Source organism: Callithrix jacchus, chromosome 2, assembly GCF_049354715.1.
Source record: "Callithrix jacchus isolate 240 chromosome 2, calJac240_pri, whole genome shotgun sequence".
In the NCBI taxonomy this organism is placed as follows: domain Eukaryota; kingdom Metazoa; phylum Chordata; class Mammalia; order Primates; family Cebidae; genus Callithrix; species Callithrix jacchus.
Genome location: NC_133503.1, coordinates 98,801,929 through 98,822,678, shown reverse-complemented (window position 1 = coordinate 98,822,678; position 20,750 = coordinate 98,801,929). Strand labels below are relative to the sequence as shown.

General features: G+C 36.8%; 1 long non-coding RNA gene across 4 annotated transcripts in view; it reads right to left on the bottom strand.

Moving 5' to 3' along the window:
* LOC144581412 (uncharacterized) overlaps positions 1–20,750 on the bottom strand; it is a 134,893-nt gene that overhangs the window by 82,611 nt on the left and 31,532 nt on the right. For all 4 annotated transcript variants that reach the window (XR_013532177.1, XR_013532175.1, XR_013532174.1 and 1 more), the window contains exon 2: positions 1,598–1,692. This is a non-coding gene — a long non-coding RNA (uncharacterized LOC144581412). The remainder of the gene's footprint in view (positions 1–1,597; positions 1,693–20,750) is intronic.

The following is a 20,750-nucleotide window of genomic DNA, read 5'->3' as shown; positions in this document are numbered from 1 at the left end:
AGTTCTGATGCCCTGTAGGAGGAGAGGTGTTCTGGTTTTGGGTGTTTTCCTCCTTTTTGCACTGGTTTCTTTCCATCTTTGTGGATTTATCCTCCTGTCGTCTGTGTAGTTGCTGATTTTCAGATTGGGTCTCTGAGTGGATGTCCAGATTGTTGATGATGAAGTTATTTCTGTTTCTTAGTTTTCCTTCTAACAGTCTGGCCCCTCTGCTGTAGGACTTCTGAGGTCCACTCCAGGCTCTGCTTGCCTGGGGATCACCTGCAGCAGCTGCAGAACAGTAAGGGTTGCTACCAGTTTCTTCTTCTGCTATCTTTGTCCCAGAATGATGCCCACCAAATGTCTGTCTGATCAGTCCTTTGTGAGGTGACTCTTTGGATATATGGGGGTCAGGGAGCTGCTTGAGGAGACAACTGTTCTTTACAGGAGTTCAACTGCTGAGCTGTGAGCTCCATGTTTCATTCAGAGCTGCTAGGCAGGTACGTTTAAGTCTGCTGCAGCAGAACTCTTAAACCCCCTTTTTCCCCCCAGGTGCTCTGTCCTGGGGAGTTAGGGCTTTATTTATGACTATCCGTTGTGCTGCTGCTTTTTTTTTTTATTTTCAGGGCTGCCCTGCCCAGCAAGGAGGCAGCCTAGTCACTGTCTGCCTGCAGAGGCTTTGCTGAGCTGCTGTGGGCTCCACCCTGCTGCCATGTGAACTTCCCTGAAGTCCTATTTATATGCGTGTGGTTAGAACTGCCTTGGCAATGGTGGCCCGCCTCTGTAATGGCGGACTCTCTCTGTTATGGCAGGTTGCCTCAGCAATGGCAGATTGCCTCGGCGATGGCAGAATACCTCTGTAGGGGTGGAGTGCCTCAGTAATGGCAGACGCCCCTCCCCCACCGAGCTGCCTGGGTTCAGCTGTGTTTGCTGTGAAACTCTCAACCCCCGAGTGTTTCCAACTGCTGCTTTTGTTTGTTTGTTTGTTTTCGTGGGGGGTGGGACCTGCCGAGCCTGATCACCAGGCTCTCTGCCTCAGAGCCTTTTTTTTTTAGTTGAACAGTTGACTCTCTCCCAGGTGATCCAGTCGCCCCCTGAAAGGGCGCTGGGATCTGTGTTATTTCCCATGTGGAGACCCACAGCACTGCCCAGGAATCTCCTGGCCTGGCTCCCTGTTTCAGATGCATTTAATCAGATGAATGGGCAAATCTGCCTTCCTGGAGCTCCAGTTGCCAGCTTAAAAGGGCAACCAGACCTGTGTATTTTGTATGGAGAGTTGTGGTGCGGGGTGCCAGCAAAATAGCCGCGCTGGCCGAGACAGCCACACTGGCAACCCATGGGGCTCCTCCGCCTGGGAATCTCGTGGTCTGTGGGCAATAAAGATCTGTTTGGAAATGTGGCATCCACTCACTCTCTGTGCTTTCACTGGGAGCTGCAATCCTGAGCTGCTCCTAAAGGGCCATCTTGGATCTTCTGTCAAATAAATTTCATTTCATGATTATATGTGGTACACTATAATACATTCTCAGCACTATTATTGCCTGCTTTCCCAGGAAAAACATAAACATTTCATTCCAAGAATTACTTTCTACCCACAAATAGTTGTTCATGAAATAATTACCTCTTCCTTTCCTCAAAATCAATGGATTGATACCGTTTCCATACAGAAGTCTTACATGCATTCGTTGCAATATTCTTTGTGTTGATCTTCATTCACTATAGAAAATGAGAAAACCAAATTGATCATAAATGGAGCATTCTTATGTACATTTATACTGACATTTATTGACTCACAGAAGAGAGTCCATTTGAAGTTAAGAATAAAATAACTGACCATATTTTCATTTTAATGCTCAATCCAAAAATAATACTTAAGCAATGCTAGACAAGTAAATATTCTAGCTGTCATAAGGATAAAAATCTTAATATTGACTGCCAATAAAACTCTAAAATTAATATTCCTTCCACCCTCTGTCTTTACTTCCTTCCTTCTCCCTCTCACACATTCCCTTGAAGGAGTAATACTTAACAGTAAAAAATTTAAAGTACAAAAGTATACAGTAAAAACAGGTTGATGGCTCATCACCAGCCTCTTGTCTCTCTCCCCATACACATCTGCTGGGGAGCAGCCAATTTAATGTGAATCATTCTAGATATAGTCTATGCCATACATGTGTATATATATGGATGTTAAATTTTTAATTTTTCTCAATAGTTCGTATATCACAAATACATTTTGAATCTTCATTTTCACTTAATGATACATATAGGAGATTTTCTGTTTAGGAATATTTATGTTTAACATCTGTGACTGCCATTGTATAGATGTAGAAGCATGGAACATATATCCTACTGGTGAAAATTTAGGTGGTTTTTGCTTTTATGTTACTACAAACAATGTGGTAATGTATATTCAAGTAATATGCTTTGTACATAAGGGATAAATATCTGTAGAATAAATTCCCAAATGTGTAATTGCTGGGGGGTAAAGTATGTATACTTACTATTTTGAGAGACATTTCTAATTTGCAAGTTTATAATCTCACGTAATATATGGATGGTCATGGCTTCTCCATGTCACATATGTTATCAAATTTTTACTTTTTCTGTCCTGATTGAAAAGTCTGGACTCATTTAGTTTTATTTTGAATTTCTCTATTATAAATAGGGTCCAGCATCCTTTTGTATAAGTACCATTTAGATTTGACTTTTTATTTTCTTTACCTATTTCTCTATTGGATGGTTGATTTGTACAAGCTTATTATATTAATGAAATTAGTTCTTATCATCTTTTGTGTTGCAAATGTTTTTTCCGAATTTTTATTTATCATTTGAACTAATTTATGTTAAAATTTTTATTTTTAGGAAGTCAAATATATCTTATTTCAATTGCATCTGGTTTTTGTTTGATTGCTAAGACAGAGAATAAGAGAGTTCAAAATGTTTCTCACATTTTTTTTTAGCAACCTTAGTAACCTCATCTACCTTTTAAAGTCAACATTATATAAAAAACACTTTTCCTGGATGTATTTGTCTCTAAAAAGTGATGTATGAGTTCAACTGTCACTATGTCTATAATTTACTTGGAAGGTTTTTTTCTTGCATGTATAGTATGATACCATATGTGTTACTTAGCTTATGCTGTCTTGCAGACAAGCTAGTATTACATCAGAAACCAGAACTCCTGAGGAGTAACCACAGGCTCTTCTGTTATCCCAATCTCCATCAAGCTTTGCTCTTCTAATTAGTATATTGGATATCAGAAATAGTTTTTTATTTTAAAGAATTCTGTTGAAAATTGTTACCTGCTCACTAGCTTGATGAAAACTAGAAATGCAATCTTATTGATGAAATTAAAGGTTTTTAAGATGTATGGATTGGTTGAAAAAATTTGGAGTTACTCTCTATTCATGCATGAACAGGATTTAAGATTGAGGCCATATTTCGCACCTGTAGGGACAGAGATAGAGCCTTGAATCTTAAAACAGTTCCGGCTCCAGCCATTGATTTAAAAGACTGGTTGATGTTGATTATATGATGCTGCTGATTATATGGGTGACAGAATCTTTTCTCATGACTGTTGTCAGGTATACCGCATGTGCATCTTTTAAGTAAGTTTGTGGTTAGAGCACCTCAAACTTTAGTCAACTGGACTTCATCAAGTTTACAGAGCAGGTCATGGATTGTTTGTGCTGTTTGCTGTTGATTGTTCAATCAGTGTTTATATATGCATTTGTTTAGAAACTTGCTTGCTTTCTAACCAAAGGAATACCTGACTTTGTCCATCTTCTCAAGGGTTTTCAGTGGCTACTGTTAAATATACAAACTGAACTGTACATACTCAATAAACTTAAGTCAGCTGGTAACAACTTAATTCATTATGGATAGTCATTTTTTGCTATAATCTCATCTGCTAAGTAATTCATATTTATTTTATTTTATTTTGAGATGGGGTCTTTGCTCTTGTAGCCCAGGCTGGAGTGCAACAGCACAGTCTGGGCTCACTGCAACCTCTGCCTCCCAGGTTCAAGTGATTCTTTTGCCTCAGCCTCCCGAGTAGCTGGGATTATAGGCATATGCTGCCACGTCCAGCTAATTTTTTGTATTTTTAGTAGAGATGGGGTTTCTCCATGTTGGTCAGGCTGAGTAATTCATATTTCTCTGCTGATTTGAAAGGCTATATTTATCATAGACTAAATTCCCATAGACATTTGAATCTGTTTCTGGATTGTTCATCTGTTTACTCAATCTATGCTAACATCATTTTTAATTTATATTTTAGCTTATTTTTAAGAATTTTCTGAGTTATTTAGTATGTTTATTTTTTCATGTAAACAAAGAATATTGTCTCCCCCAACCCCTACTGTAAAGATATCCATTGGTATTCTATCTATCTATCTATCTATCTATCTATCTATCTATCTATCTATTACTTATACAGTGCTTACTACACACTCTTAATTCATTTTCATAGCAACTCCATAGGTATGTTTTATTATTACTCTTGTGTTAGAGGTGAGTCACAGATAAGTGAAGTAATTTAGTTGTGAACATGCTAAAATTACAAGCTAATATAGAAATCTTTATCTTTTTAGTCTTCTTAACCAAAAACAAGTAGGTATTTCTAATTACAAAGTTTTCTCTTAATTTTTCTGTAGGCTTTATAGTTTTTTTCCTATAGATTATATACACATCTAAAGTTCATTCTTTAGTTGTAACTGCAATTTTTTTCATCTATTATATTCTATAATGGACTGTTGCTTACATATATAAGCCCAAAACCAAAAGGCTATTGATTTTTCAGTGTTAGTTTCATATCCACTTAGAGGATAAGACTCTCTTACTATGGTTTCTTGAAGTACAATGTTATTATCTACAAATAATATATTTGCTTTCTTCTTTCCACTGTCTTGTCTTTCTGGTACCTAATTAAGTCAGCTAGAACACCCAAAACTATATCAAATATTCTTTGAGTGGGAAATCTCATTGTATGATTTTAGCTTGTTTTGAGAGCACTTTAAGAAGAATACTCTTAGATATTTGTAGGTCTTCTCACTACATTTTGTATAACCCAATTGCATGCTACTTATGTTTTGTTTGTTTGCTTGTTTTAGGATTGTAACTCCAGAAGCTAGTTTAGCCTTTGAAACATACATACATGGTGATCAAAAGCTTACTGAATGCGGAAGTCAGTGAATGGATGAATAAATGGCATAGTTATCTAAGGAAAGTATATACTGTCATTTTTTTCATTAATCTCCTGAGTACTTTTCTTATTAAACTTCTTTCTTTTGTGTCAGACTTTTTTGCTCTCAATGTTCTTTTGTTTTTACAGTTTTTAAGTTTTTCCCACTGTCTGGAATCTAATTGTCAGTTTTTCCAAAGACCTCACCAACCTGATTTTGTTCTACCTATCCAAACCTAACTTGTACTATTCCCCCAAATGGTACAAATGTTTCTGTTCTCTGTGAGGCCAATCTCTAGAGTCCCATACAAAAACACACTAGACTCATTCCCATTTTAATGTCTTCATTCTGGGTTCCCTTTTTGGCTTCCCATTATTCTCCACATCACTATGAATAGCCAAATTCTACCCGTTCTTCATACTTTAAGATCAAAGGCCATCTCTCTCATAAGCATTCTCAATTTTCCCAGCATTTATTCTGATGCCTTTTCAAAACACCTACAACATTTGTGGTCAATACTGGATACCCTAGTAGGTAATTATGTACTGTTTTGTATTGCTGTCAGTGATTCATGACTGTTCATCTTACTACCTAAAGTAAATGCTTGAGGACAGTGGACTTAGGCTGTCCAGTATCCCCCCAGCGTCTTGCACAATGCTTAGCATGGAGGAGAGTGGAGGCTGCAAATTAGCACCCATAAATAAATAAAACCCATAACCTTGATTTTCTTGGCCAAAAAATATCTCTTGAAAAATTGAACATGAATGCCTTAGGCTGTACTTGTTTGCTTCTTTTAATCACAGCTTCTCTATCTCTATCTGATTTACACTTCATTTATACATTTATGTTACCTGCATGGCCTTGTAGACAAGTTTGTTTGTGATACTACAGGGTTTCAGTATGGATTGGCTGAAAGATTCCTCCACAAGAGGTAAGATACAGTGTTAGAAAAGCATAAACCACAGCTGATTACTCTCTCCAATTAAGAAATTAGGTTGGGAGATGAGGGTGCTCTGGCTCTGCTGCTTAAATACTAATATAAAAAAGCTTAGGATTAACGTCTTAGCTGCAATGGAGGCTGGGAGATTGCATGATTTTTATGGGACACACTAATACTTTGAAGAAAGATGAAAATTTTTATTTAAAATAGAGAAAATAGATATTGGGTAAGCAGTGTCAGCCACACATAACTTTTTAAAGAGTAAAAACCAGAAAAAAAAACCACGCAGGATTGAACTTAATATCTTCAGGATCGTTAGAATTTGCCTAGTTATCTGTATAGACAAGGAAAAAATGAAAATGTGTGATTAACTGATACATTCAGAGAACTTGTTTAAGAATGAACACTGAAATATGGCTATCTATACCTCTGAATTTTTGGAATAATTCAGACCATCTCATAAGAACCTGTGATATTATTCTCATAATTTATGTAAGTCAAATACATCAAATGCTATTCAAATAAACAAAAACTATAAAATATATGAAAATCAAAATATACCAAAAGAACACCTAGCTGAGTATACGGTGTTAACAATTTATCATAGGAGAAAAATTATGGAATATTTAATTGTAGATCTATTTTATTTACTGATGAGGAAATAAAGATATTCAAAAAGTATGTGGTTAAGAAAGGGAGCTTTCAAATGTGAAAAATAACCTACTTTCATTAAAAAATTTTATGTAGGGAGAGGACTCAAGATGGAGCTGTGAGAACAACCCAGGATTGAAGCTCTCACTGGATGCGTGGAGAGGGTGAGTCGGGGACGCATTTCCAGACAAATATTAGTTGCCCACAGAACGGGGCAATTCCCAGGTATAAAAGAGACGTGGGACACCAGGCAGAGGTCTTGGCTAGTGTACCCGGCAGCCGTTGCGGCTACGGCCCACGCAGGAGCTCAGATGCACTCCACAGCGCTCCATACGAAAGCACTGTTACTGGTGCCCTGTTGAACTGGCAAACTGAGACCTGAGAGGGCTGAACTTGAGACTGAACGGGACTTGTACAGTGAGCCAGCCCAGGACATCCCAGGGACACAGCGTTTGGGGTAGCGCAGTACGACAAACAAAACGGCGATTCCAAATGCTCCCGGTGAGGAGGTTCTCTTAAAGTGCAGCTTGGTGGGGGAGGGGCGTCCGTCATTACTGAGGCAATCAGCCCCTACTAAGGTACATGCCCATTGCTGATGCAGCCTGCCGTTGCCGAGGCAACCCAGTACAACAGAGAGACTCCGCCACAGGGCGTAGCCCATGGTAACAGGGCGGAGACCACAGCAGAAGGGCAGAGCCTGCAGCAATAGGGCGAACCTCACACCAGCAGGGAGGAGCCTCGGCAGGCAAATAGTGACTACACTGCCTCCTAGCTGGGCAGGACAGTGAGGCGGACACTCACAAGGAAAGCCCCAACCGCCCCCCCCGACAGAGCATCTGAGAAAAAAAAGTTTTTTTTATGAGTTATGTTGCAGCAGAATTAAACATAGCAGCCTAACAGCCCTGAATGAACAACAGAGCTCATAGCTCAGCACTTGAGCTCCTACAAAGTACAGACTGTCTCCACAAGCAGCTCCCTGACCCCTCTATATCCAAAAGACTGACATTTGGCAGGCATCATTCTGGGACAAAGATAGCAGAAAAAGAAACCGGTAGCATCCCTCGCTGTTCCGCAGCTGCTATAGGTGCACCGCAGACAAGCAGGGCCTGGAGTGGACCTCAGCAGTCGTACAGCAAAGGGGCTCGACTGGTAGAAGAAAAACCAAGTAACATAAATACTTCATCATCAACAATCTGCGTGTCCACTCAGAGACCCAATCGAAAAGTCAGCAACTACACAAACGACAGGTGGGTAAATCCACAAAGATGGGAAGAAACCAGCGCAAAAAGGAGAAAAACACCTGAAACCAGAACACCTCGCCACCTAGAAAGGACCAAAACTCCTCACCAGCAAGGGAACAAAGCTGGATGGAGAATGACTGTGACGAAATGACGGAATTAGACTTCAGAAGGTGGATAATGAGAAACTTTTGTGAGCTAAAAGAACATGTTTTAAATCAATGCAAAGAAACTAAGAACCTTGAAAAAAGATTCGAGGAAATGATAACAAGAATGGATAACTTAGAGAGGAATATGAATGAATTAAACGAGCTGAAAAACACAATACGAGAACTTCACGAAGCATGCACAAGTTTCAATAGCCGAATTGACCAAACAGAAGAAAGAATATCAGAAGTCGAAGATCAACTCAGTGAAATAAAACGAGAAACCAAGATCAGAAAAAAAAGCACAAAAAGGAATGAACAAAGTCTCCAAGAAATGTGGGACTATGTGAAGAGACCTCACCTACGTTTGATAGGCATACCAGAAGGTGACGAAGAGAATGAATCCAAGCTGGAAAATACTCTTCAGGAAATTATCCAGGAAAATTTCCCCCACCTAGCAAGACAGGCCAACACTCAAATGCAGGTGTACAGAGAACACCACAAAGATATTCCACAGGAAGAGCAACCCCAAGGCACATAATCGTCAGATTCAACAAGGTTGAAATAAAGGAGAAAATACTAAGGGCAGCCAGGGAGAAAGATCAGGTCACCCACAAAGGGAAGCCCATCAGACTCACAGCAGATCTCTTGGCAGAAACTCTACAAGCCAGAAGAGAGTGGGGGCCAATATTCAACATCCTTAAAGAAAAGAACTTTCAACCCAGAATTTCATATCAAGCCAAACTGAGCTTCAGAAGCGAAGGAAAAATAAAATCCTTTGCAAACAAGCAAATACTCAGAGATTTTGTCACCACCAGGCCTGCTTTATAAGAGCTCCTGAAAGAGGCACTACACATAGAAAGGAACAACCAGTACCAGCCATTCCAAAATCACACTAAATGCTAAAGAGCATCAACATAATGAAGAATCTACAACAACTAATGGGCAAAACAGCCAGCTAGCATCAAAATGGCAGTATCAAATTCACACATAACAATATTAACCCTAAATGTAAATGGACTAAATGCACCAATCAAAAGACACAGACTGGCAAATTGGATAAAAAGCCAAAACCCATCAGTGTGCTGTATCCAGGAAACCCATATCACATGCAAGGATACACGAAGGCTCAAAATAAAGGCATGGAGGAAGATTTACCAAGCAAATGGAGAGCAAAAGAAAGCAGGAGTTGCAATTCTCATCTCTGATAAAATAGACTTTAAAGCAACAAAGATCAAAAGAGACAAAGAAGGCCATTACATAATGGTAAAGGGATTGATACAACAAGAAGAGCTAACGATCCTAAACATATATGGACCCAATACAGGAGCACCCAGATACATGAGGCAAGTTCTTAACGACTTACAAAGAGACTTAGACTCCCACACAATAATAGTGGGAGACTTTAACACTCCACTGTCAATACTAGACAGATCAACCAGACAGAAAATCAACAAGGATATCCAGGGCTTGAACTCAGACCTGGAACAAGCAAACCTGATAGACATTTACAGAACTCTCCACCCCAAATCCACAGAATATACATTCTTCTCAGCACCACATCACACCTACACTAAGATTGACCACATAATTGAAAGTAAAGCACTGCTCAGCAAATGCAAAACAACTGAAATCATAACAGACAGCCTCTCAGATTATAGTGCAATCAAGTTCGAACTCAGAATTCAGAAACCAACCCAGAACCGCACAGCTTCATGGAAACTGAACAACTGGCTCTTGAATGTTGACTGGATAAACAACGAAATGAAGGCAGAAATAAAGAAGTTCTTTGAAACCAATGAGAACGAAGACACAACATGCCAGAATCTCTGGGACACATTTAAAGCAGTCTCTAGAGGAAAGTATATAGCAATAAGTGCCCATATGAGGAGAATGGAGAGATCCAAAATTGACACCCTATCGTCAAAATTGAAAGAGCTAGAGGAGCAAGATCAAAAAAACTCAAAACCCAGCAGAAGACAAGAAATAACTAAGATCAGAGCTGAACTGAAGGAGATTGAGACATGAAAAACCCTCCAAAAATCAATAAATCCAAGAGCTGGTTTTTTGAAAAGATCAACAAAATAGACCACTAGCCAGATTGATTAAAAAGAAAAGAGTGAACAACCAAATAGATGCAATAAAAAATGATAAAGGGAAAATCACCACAGATTCCACAGAAATTCAAACCATCATCAGAGAATATTACAAACAACTCTATGCACATAAACTAGTAAACCTGGAAGAAATGGATAAATTCCTGGACTCCTGTGTCCTCCCAAGCCTAAACCAGGAGGAAGCTGAAACTATGAATAGACCAATAACAAGGGCAGAAGTCGAGGCGGCAATTAAGAGCCTACCACACAAAAAAAGCCCAGGTCCAGACTGGTTCACAGCCGAATTCTACCAGACACACAAAGAGGAGCTGCTACCATTTCTTCTGAAACTATTCCAAATAATCCCAAAAGAAGGAATCCTTCCCAAATCATTCTATGAGACCAATATCATCCTGATATTAAAACCCGGCAGAGACCCAACAAGAAAAGAAAACTTCAGGCCAATATCCATGATGAAAATAGATGCAAAAATCTTCAATAAAATACTCACAAGCCAATTGCAACAGCAAATCAAAAAACTTATTCATCATGATCAAGTGGGATTCATCCCAGGGATGCAAGGCTGGTTCAACATACGCAAGTCTATAAACGTAATTCACCACATAAACAAAACCAAAAACAAAAACCACATGATTATCTCAATTGATGCAGAGAAGGCATTTGACAAAATTCAACAGCCCTTTATGCTAAAAACCCGCAATAAACTCAGTATCGATGGAATGTATCTCAAAGTAATAAAAGCTATTTATGACAAACCAACAGCCAATATCATAATTAATGGGCAAAAACTGGAAGCATTCCCTTTGAAATCCGGCACTAGACAAGGATGCCCTGGGTCACCACTCCTATTCAATATAGTACTGGAAGTTCTAGCCACAGCAATCAGGCAAGAAAAAGAAATAAAGGGTATTCGAATAGAAAAGGTGGAAGCCAAATTGTCTCTATTTGCAGACGACATGATAGTAAACCTAGAAGACCCCATCCCCTCAGCCCAAAAACTCCTGAAACTGATAAGCAACTTCAGCAAAGTCTCAGGATATAAAATTAATGTGCAAAAATCACAAGCCTTCCTCTACACCAATAACAGTCTTAAAGAGAGCCAAATCAAGAACGAACTGCCATTCACAATTGCTAAAAAAAGAAAAAAATACCTTGGAATACAACTCACAAGGAACGTAAGGGACCTCTTCAAGGAAAACTACAAACCACTGCTCAACGAAATCAGAGAGGACACAAACAGATGGAGCAACATTCCATGTTCATGGTTAGGAAGAATTAATATCATAAAAATGGCTATACTGCCCAAAGTAATTTACAGAATCAATGCCATACCCATCAATCTACCATTGACTTTCTTCACAGAACTGGAAAACTTCATATGGAACCAAAAGAGAGCCCGCATAGCCAAGTCAATTCTAAGCAAAAAGAACACAGCGGGGGGCATCACATTACCGGATTTCAAACTATACTACAAGGCTACAGTAATCAAAACAGCATGGTACTGGTACCAAAACAGAGATATAGACCAATGGAACAGAACAGAGGCGTCAGAGGCAACACAACTTATCTACAACCATACAATGTTTGATAAACCCGACAAAAACAAGCAATGGGGAAATGATTCCCTGTTCAACAAATGGTGCTGGGAAAACTGGCTAGCCATGTGCAGAAAGCAGAAACTGGACCCCTTCCTGACACCTTTCACCAAAATTAACTCCAGATGGATTAAAGACTTAAACATAAGACCTGGCACCATAAAAACCCTAGAAGGAAAACTAGGCAAAACCATCCAGGACAAAGGAGTAGGCAAGGACTTCATGAACAAAACACCAAAAGCATTGGCAATAAAAGCCAAAATAGATAAATGGGACCTAATCAAACTCCACAGCTTCTGCACAGCAAAAGAAACAGTCTCTAGTGTGAATCGGCAACCAACAGAATGGGAAAAAATTGTTGCAGTTTACCCATCTGACAAAGGGCTGATATCCAGAATTTACAAAGAACTCAAACCGATTTACAGGAAAAAAAAAAAACAAGCCCATTCAAAAGTGGGCAAAGGATATGAACAGACACTTTACGAAAGAAGACATATATGAGGCCAACAATCATATGAAAAAATGCTCATCGTCACTGGTCATCAGAGAGATGCAAATCAAAACCACGTTGAGATACCATCTCATGCCAGTTAGAATGGCGATCATTAAAAAATCTGGAGACAACAGATGCTGGATAGAATGTGGAGAAAAAGGAACATTTTTACACTGTTGGTGGGAATGTAAATTAGTCCAACCTTTGTGGAAGACAGTGTGGCAATTCCTCAAGGCCTTAGAAATAGAAATTCCATTTGACCCAGCAATCCCATTACTGGGTATATATCCAAAGGACTCTAAATCGTTCTACTATAAGGACACATGCACACGAATGTTCATTGCAGCACTGTTTACAATAGCAAAGACCTGGAATCAACCCAAATGCCCACTGATAATAGACTGGATTTGGAAAATGTGGCACATATACACCATGGAATATTATGCAGCAATCAGAAATGATGAGTTTGTGTCATTTGTAGGGACATGGATGAATCTGGAGAACATCATTCTCAGCAAACTGACACAAGAACAGAAAATGAAATACCGCATATTCTCACTCATTGGTGGGTGATGAAAAATGAGAACACATGGACACAGAGTGGGGAGTACTAAACACTGGGGTCTATTGGGGGAAAAAGGGGAGGACCAGTGGGAGGGGGAGGTGGGGAGGGATAGCCTGGGGAGAAATGCCAAATGGGGTGAAGGGGAGAAAGCAAACAGAGCACACTGCCATGTGTGTACCTATGAGACTGTATTGCATGCTCTGCACATGTACCCCAAAACCTAAAATGCAATAAAATATAAAAATAAAAAATAAAAATTTTATGTTATTGTAAAAATATGTAAAAGACTTAAATAAGGATAATTATATTTAGATAGTTGAATTATAGATGATTATGTTTTTTCTATATTTTATGAAATGCTATTTTATCATAAATAAAATATAAGATGACACAAAGAAACATTTGTCAAATCTACTTCATGAGAAGGATGTTACTGGTAAAAAGACATATATTTGTCAAACCAAAACAAAATGGCCTCCTTATTGAAGAGATAAAAAAATTCATATGAAATAAAACTGGCATCTATTAATTATATGAAAATTTAGCCTTCCTAATAACATAAATAGGAATAAAAGTGAATTACGTTGAACTATAAATTCATTAGAGCTAAATGCAGTATTTATTCTTTCATTTGACAGATGAAGAGCATTCTAAAGTGTTTTTCTCATATATTTTATCATTTTTGTTCATTTGAATAGGCTTTTGATATATTTGACTTATATAAATCATGAGAATGATGTCAGAGTTCTTATGGGATGGTGTCAATTATCATTCCAATAATTCTATCTACTTCTTACCAATACAAAATGTACCAGAATTAAAGGCCATAATTAAAATGTTTGACAGCATCTTCTTTACTGTTTTTTTTCTTGGAATTTAATCTCATTGCATGAACCTTTATTTATACTATGATCTGGAGCAGGGTATGTGGATGAGGGCAAGCTAGAATATAGACCATTGTAGCAATCTTCTATGAAAAAATTTTTGTCGAATTTACTCAAAAGCCAATTTTAAAACATTTTAAATACTGGGGAACAGATATTTTAAAATAAGTAACTTAAAATTTTATTTCCATATTTCTATAGAACTGAGCAAATCAATCTAGATGTAAAAGAAAAGAGTAAAATTAATCTCATTTAAGACTATAAGCAATAATTTAAATGTTAAAACAGATATCTTGAAAATATATACTTTAAATCTCACTTTAAGCTTTTACTTAATGAATTATGAAACAGGATTGTAAAATTCAATGTCTACTTTGAACTGGCTCTGTAGAAAACAAGTGACATCTTTAGTTTGTATAGAGCTACTCTTGCCTTCCTCCGCCACCTCTAAGACAATGTAGCCATAGTCTGCCAGTTGGCTTTTTGCTGAAGCCATCAACCCATCAAGTAGGTGGAGACCAGATCATTCCTCTGCCCCCACTTCATTCATGCTCTTTTCCCCTGCCAGAGCCAATACTAGATAGAACAGAGACCTGCTAAAACCACTCTCTTTCCTTCCTTTATCTTTTCCTTCTTTTTCTCTCCTCAAGAAGTAAAAAGGCATGGGATTTTCGAAACTTGTGTCTCGTCCATTGACGATACTAAAGGAGAAAGGAGTAAGAGGATTCCTGTTTAAGGCAGCAGCCTGGCTTGCAAGATTAGTTTCCTAACATCATTTCCTATTTTTGAAAGGCAGATGCCAAATATTACCTTATATTTTTTCTAAAAAAAGGAAAAAAGACTATCTTATGCAATTGTATTGGAAATTCAGATTTATTAATATTTACATCTTTTAGCTTATGTTTCTATTTACCATGCTTTTTTGATTAATTGCCTTATATTAGCATAATTCAGTTTTCATTATTTTACTTTTTCCTCCTCTAGATGTATGAATGTTGTATGTTCTATTTTTATTCTTTTAATATTTCACATACACATTTGTAATACATTTGTTTTTTTAAGATTAATATTAATCAATAATTCTACCTATCTCCTATCAATACAAAACAGAAAACTTTAAGTCTAATCATTTCTCTACAATATTCTGCGCTTACGTGTTCTCACATCCTCATTGACATTTGCTATCATCTCTCTTTTTCATATTAGCCAATTTGGTGGATGTATAGTAGTGTTGCATTATGGTTTAAATTTAAATTTGCATTGCCCTGATTGTTACTGAGTGGAGCCCATTTTATATGTTTATTGATTATTGAATATCCTCCTTCAGAAAGTATTTGTTTGTCTTTTATCTATGTTTCTCTTTGGTTGACTAAATTTTAATTACTGGTTTGTAGAAGTTGTTTGTATTACTACTAGTCATCCCCAATCTATGACCTGCTTTTTTAGTAGTTTGCACAAAAGTCATATATTTTTAATATGATCCAATGTATTTCTTCCTTTGGCTTTTTGTCCAAGTTTAACAAATATTTACTTATTTCACAGACCCGAAGATATTCTTCCATGTTTTTGTCTAAAGACTTTGTTTCATTACCTTTTACTTTTAAATTTGCAGTTCATCTGAAAGTGATTCCTGTGTATGGTGTGAGGTACAGGTCAAGATATATCACTTTCAATATGAATATCCAATTGACTAAAGTATTTTTATTGAAAACACCTCAGTGTCATCTTTGCCAGAAAGTATTATTTATTGCAAGGTGTATTATATTCCACTGGTCAATATGCTAATCTGTGTGCCAATACTACCTTTATCTAAAGTAACATACCTTTTAATAGATGTTAATATCTGCTTTTGTAATTTCTCTAGTTTCATTCTTCTTTATAATTGCTCTGACTGTATTTAACTCTTTGTACCTTTATACAGACTATGAAACCAGCTTGTCAGGTTTTCTTTGCAAAAAACAAAAACAAAAAATTTAAAAAATACTTCCTAATATTTTGACTGGGACTGAACTAAATGTATATCCCAGTTTAAGAACAATTGACATCAACATCTTTTCACCATGAAGTTTTCCAATTCATATGTATGGTTTATTACTCTTGTCATGTATTTCTTTTTTCTTTTTGAGACAGGGTCTTGCTCTGTTGCCCAGGCTGTGACTATGGCTGACTGCAGCCTTGACCTCCTAGGTTCAAGCAATCCTCCCACCTGGGGTTCCCAAGTAGCTGGGACCACAGGTGCATACTACCATGCTCAGCTATTTTTTTATTTTTTATTTTTGTAGAGATGAGGCGTTGCCATGTTGTTCAGGCTGGCCTTGAACTCCTGGGCTCAAGTGATCCTCCTCCCTAAGTCTCCCAAAGTGCTGGGTTTAAGTTTTGTAGTTCTAAGCATAGAAATCCTTCCTACTATCTAATAAATGTGTTCCTAGATATTTAGTGAATTTTTATAATATTGTAAATGGTGCTATTTTGTTTTCCATTTTTATTGCTGATATTTAGAAATATAATTAAATGTGTACATTGGTGGTGTATTTGTCAACATTCCTGTACTGACTTATTGGTTCTCTTGTGATGAGAATTAAATGAGATGGTGGCTGTAAACCACATAGCATTGTGCCTAGAAAGAGCAAGGGCTCAATAAATTTTCAATAAATACATTTTCTCTGTATTATAAGAAGAGATTTGTTATAGATTGAGTGTTGGTGACTGGGGTCCTTTCCAACTCTGAGACTTTATTATTTTATCATTGGATTAGACTTTGATCATAATTTATATGCTCAAAAACCACTTAGCAGTATGCATCATAAACCACTGCTAAGGACATAATTCTGTGTGAAGAGAGAACTGTGAAGAGTGTAGGATACATTCTTTTTCAAAAAACTGTATTTTAGAGAAAGAAATAAAGTTTGAATCTTACCAATGGTAAGATAAGGCAACTAATATCAATGACAATGTAATTGATGTTAATGGCACTATAACAAAGCTACATTACTGGTAGCCAATTAACTAGCCATGTAATTTTAATGGAAATTACTCATACTTTTAGATCCTCAGTTCCATTTATTATATTGATACTTCACTCAAACATTTGTAATGATAATCTTCTCTGTAATGAGCATGATAGTATCTGGCACAAAGTAGATATTACAAAAATACTGACATTATTTATTCCAAAGTATGTAGCTTGACAGAAAAACATATATGTATATATTTTAGAGCCAAAATTGGAAACAAAACACTTCTATATTTCCATTTATAAAGACTGTTTTCTAATTAGTTCCAAATTATGTTATTTCATGCTATAATTTTGTAATATTCTTTTAATAACTAGTACTAATATTTAAAAATAATGCATTTGGATAAAACCTTGGAGATTCATTGATAAGCGAAGACTGATTATAAGGCTGTAATTTAATCAATGAATTCTTACGCAGTATCATAACCAAAGGTACTAAATAGTTTAGTGTATCATTAACAACTTGAATAAAATTATGACATAAGTAATCCATTATTTGTTATAAGGCAAGGAAAAAATCACTTTTTAGAAATTGATTAACGTCATATTAACAAAAAAGTTCACCTGCAATTCTAATAATTAGATTATATGTACTTAGATAATAATTTTTATAATTATTTTAATAATTTTATAATTGTTATTACAACAATTATTTCACTTTTGAAGGAATTGCATTTAGTATAATATAGAAATAATAAAGATTTGAAATATTAGTTAAAATTTTATAGTACACATATCCACGAAAATATAAAAGAGTAGTTCCTGGGCCGGGCGTAGTGGCTCATACTTGTAATCCAAGCACTTTGGAGAACACGGCGAGCAGATCACCTGAGGTCGGGAGTTCAAGACCAGCCTGACCAACATGGTGAAACCCCGTCTTTTAAAATAAAGAAAACAAACAAACAAACAAAAAAGTAGTTCCTGATACTTTCTATTTATTAGTTTTTATCTCTTTGCTTCAAACCCCCTCCTCTCTACTCTTCTCTGTGATCCTGGAATTAGAACTTTGGACTCTATGTTTCTTCACCACCTGGCTTCCTGCCAAACTGGGGCCGAGGAAGAATGCAAAACCAGAGGCAGAAAAGATTTGCTCCTTCCAGTTTTGTTTCCTGCTCCTGCAGTGTCACCACAGCAATCCTTCACATTGGCAGCAGCAGTTTATTTCTTACACTCCAGAGCCAGCCTCATTTGCCTCCTTAGAGAGAACAGCACCAGCTTGCAGATGCCCCTTCAGGTGCCTTCCTGAAACTTCTGAGTCTCAGCTATGCAGGGTCCTGCTTCCATGCTCCTGAGATACCAGTACCAGCTAGTCAGTTTAAATAACCTGAAGCTTTCTTTTCGTTCTTTCAGTCCTAAACATAGCAGCTGCCTCATATAATTTCTTTATCTGTTACTTCAGTGTTTCCCTTTGCATTCTCCAATAATTCCTTAACCAATTCCTTAAATTAAATTTACGTTGTTAAAATAACTATAGTTCTGTTTTTATGGCTGGACCCTGAGCAAAAGATTAATTATTTTTATAAGGTAAAACTTGTGCACATTTTATAAGCTTATTCATAATGATAGAAGTAACCAATCCAAAATAGAAAAAAAATTGAATTGCATCCTAATTGCTGGGAATTGAGAGAGAAATTTATGTTTGAAATAATATAGATGTAATTAAAAGGTGAAAACATGAAATGACTAAAACTTTTTTTTAAGTGTGAGTATATACTAAGGCATAAAAGCCTAATTACTGAATGTCACTGCTTGTTTTTTATCCTTTTTGGCAAGCTATACATTTTCTCCATTAAAATTTTTGGAAAATCCTCTTGATTGTAGCACTGATTATGCTTCACCTTACAAAATCTGTTTCTGTTCTTCAGAGTGGGTTTTGCAAGACCCCTGACTGTCTGCCCAGCTGCCCCTGGAAGCTCCTCATGTGCTGTATCTCTGGTTATACTTTCCCAAAGATAGTCCGCTATAAACTTACAAGGTACCACCTCAGGGTCTGGTTTCAATTGCTTTTTTTCTAATAAGTAACTTTTATTTTATGAGGCTCAGAAGTTCAAGACAGAGAAGAATTAGAAGTACACAAAATCATTGACATTCTACAGAGAATTTCCTCTAATATATGCCTCTGCATTCAAGTACAATTTGTTACAGCATACTGCTAAAGAAAGAACTAGACTAAATGTTTCCACCTACCCATTAATCCAAATAACATCTTCCTTTGTGAAATATCTATTCTCTCTGTTAGACCATGTGATCTTTCCACAGTGATATTAATAGGGCCATTCCTCTTTTGTCACTGGAAACAGACTTCAGAAATTTGAACCACAGTTAAGTTTCAGTAGAAATGTTATCAGGAGACCTAAACATTTGTATGTGAAACACTAATATTTTTTCTTTGCAATTTTGCCGAATTCTTAGAGAGTGCAGATTTTGTATAACCCCAGTTGCTTTTAAGAGTAGGTACCAATCTTTTTTTTTTTTTTTTTTGAGACAGAGTCTCACTCTGTCACCAGGTGCCAGGCTGGAGTGCAGTGGCACAATCTCGGCTCACTGCAACCTCTGCCTCTGGGTTTCAAGCAATTCTCCTGCCTCAGCCTCCCAAGTAGCTGGGACTACAAGCACACCCCACCATGCCGAGCTAAGTTTTGTATTTTTAGTAGAGATGGGGTTTCACCATGTTGGCCAGGATGGTCTCGATCTCTTGACCTCATGATCTGCCCGCCACAGCCTCCCAAAGTGCTAGGATTACAGGCTTAAGCCACCGCTCCCAGCCAATAGCAATCTTATTGAAAATAGCAGTAGTTATGGAAAATATTGAAATAGTCATATTGAAAATAGCAATTATTTACTGTTCAAAATTTTCAGGTATAAAGGCTTCTGATGGATTATAATTATGCATTCATTTGGTCAAAGTACACAGTAGGGGGATAATAAAACCAAACATTCTGGCTTCAAGGAGCTTATGAATTCCTATGACATAGTAAGTCATATGTATAAATAAAAATAATATAAATAAGAAAGTTAGATGAAGAGAAATATATTTGCTTTAAAATAGTACTAGGGAAATTCAGTCTTAAAAATTACCTTTAATAAAGACAATGAGGGAATGCTCACTGTTACAGTGTTTGACTTGACCCTGAAACACAGACTATGGGGGAAGGGCATTTCAGGAAGGGTGAACCCTTGAGCATGAGATGAAATTGGACAGTGTGAATGTATTAGAAGGAAAAAGGGAGGAAATATATTGGCAGGGATTATTGAAAAAGAGAATAGAAAAGAAAGAAATGAAAAGCAAATTCCCTTTCTTCTTTTTTTTTTTTTGTGCCAAGCATTGTGCATTAGTACTTAGCTGACATTCTTGTTTAACTTTGGTATACAACCCTACGGTAATCATAACCAGTGCCATAGTTAGTTGCTACAACCATAGCCACAATCACAATCATACTCATACCATATTCACTAAATCTTTGGGAAATAACATAGATCTGTGGCTCTTAACTCTATCAAACTAGATGCTCCATTCACTGTGCTTTGATTAAATTTAGGGATATTAAAACCTGAAAACTATATACCTTTAAAATCAATATAACACCCTAAATTTAAGAAAAATGGAAAATAGTTCTTAATATTGTAAGTACATTTTGATATGTAAATACTAAGTAAGATTACAATAGAAAACATACTAAGGAAGCTAGATATATGCACTTGTTCAGAATGAATAATCTTGGATTAAGAGAAGTTAATCTGACACTTTCAGTACAAGAACACAGAAGAATCATAGAGCAGAGACACAGAAGACATAAAAATAAAACCCAGCATTGGGATATATAATAACAGGAATTATTTGTATACAGTCAAAGTGAGCTAACCTCAAATGATACAAAGATAACAACAGATAATTATAATTACCTCTGTCTCTGACACTGGGAAGCAGGGGATAGAGGATAGG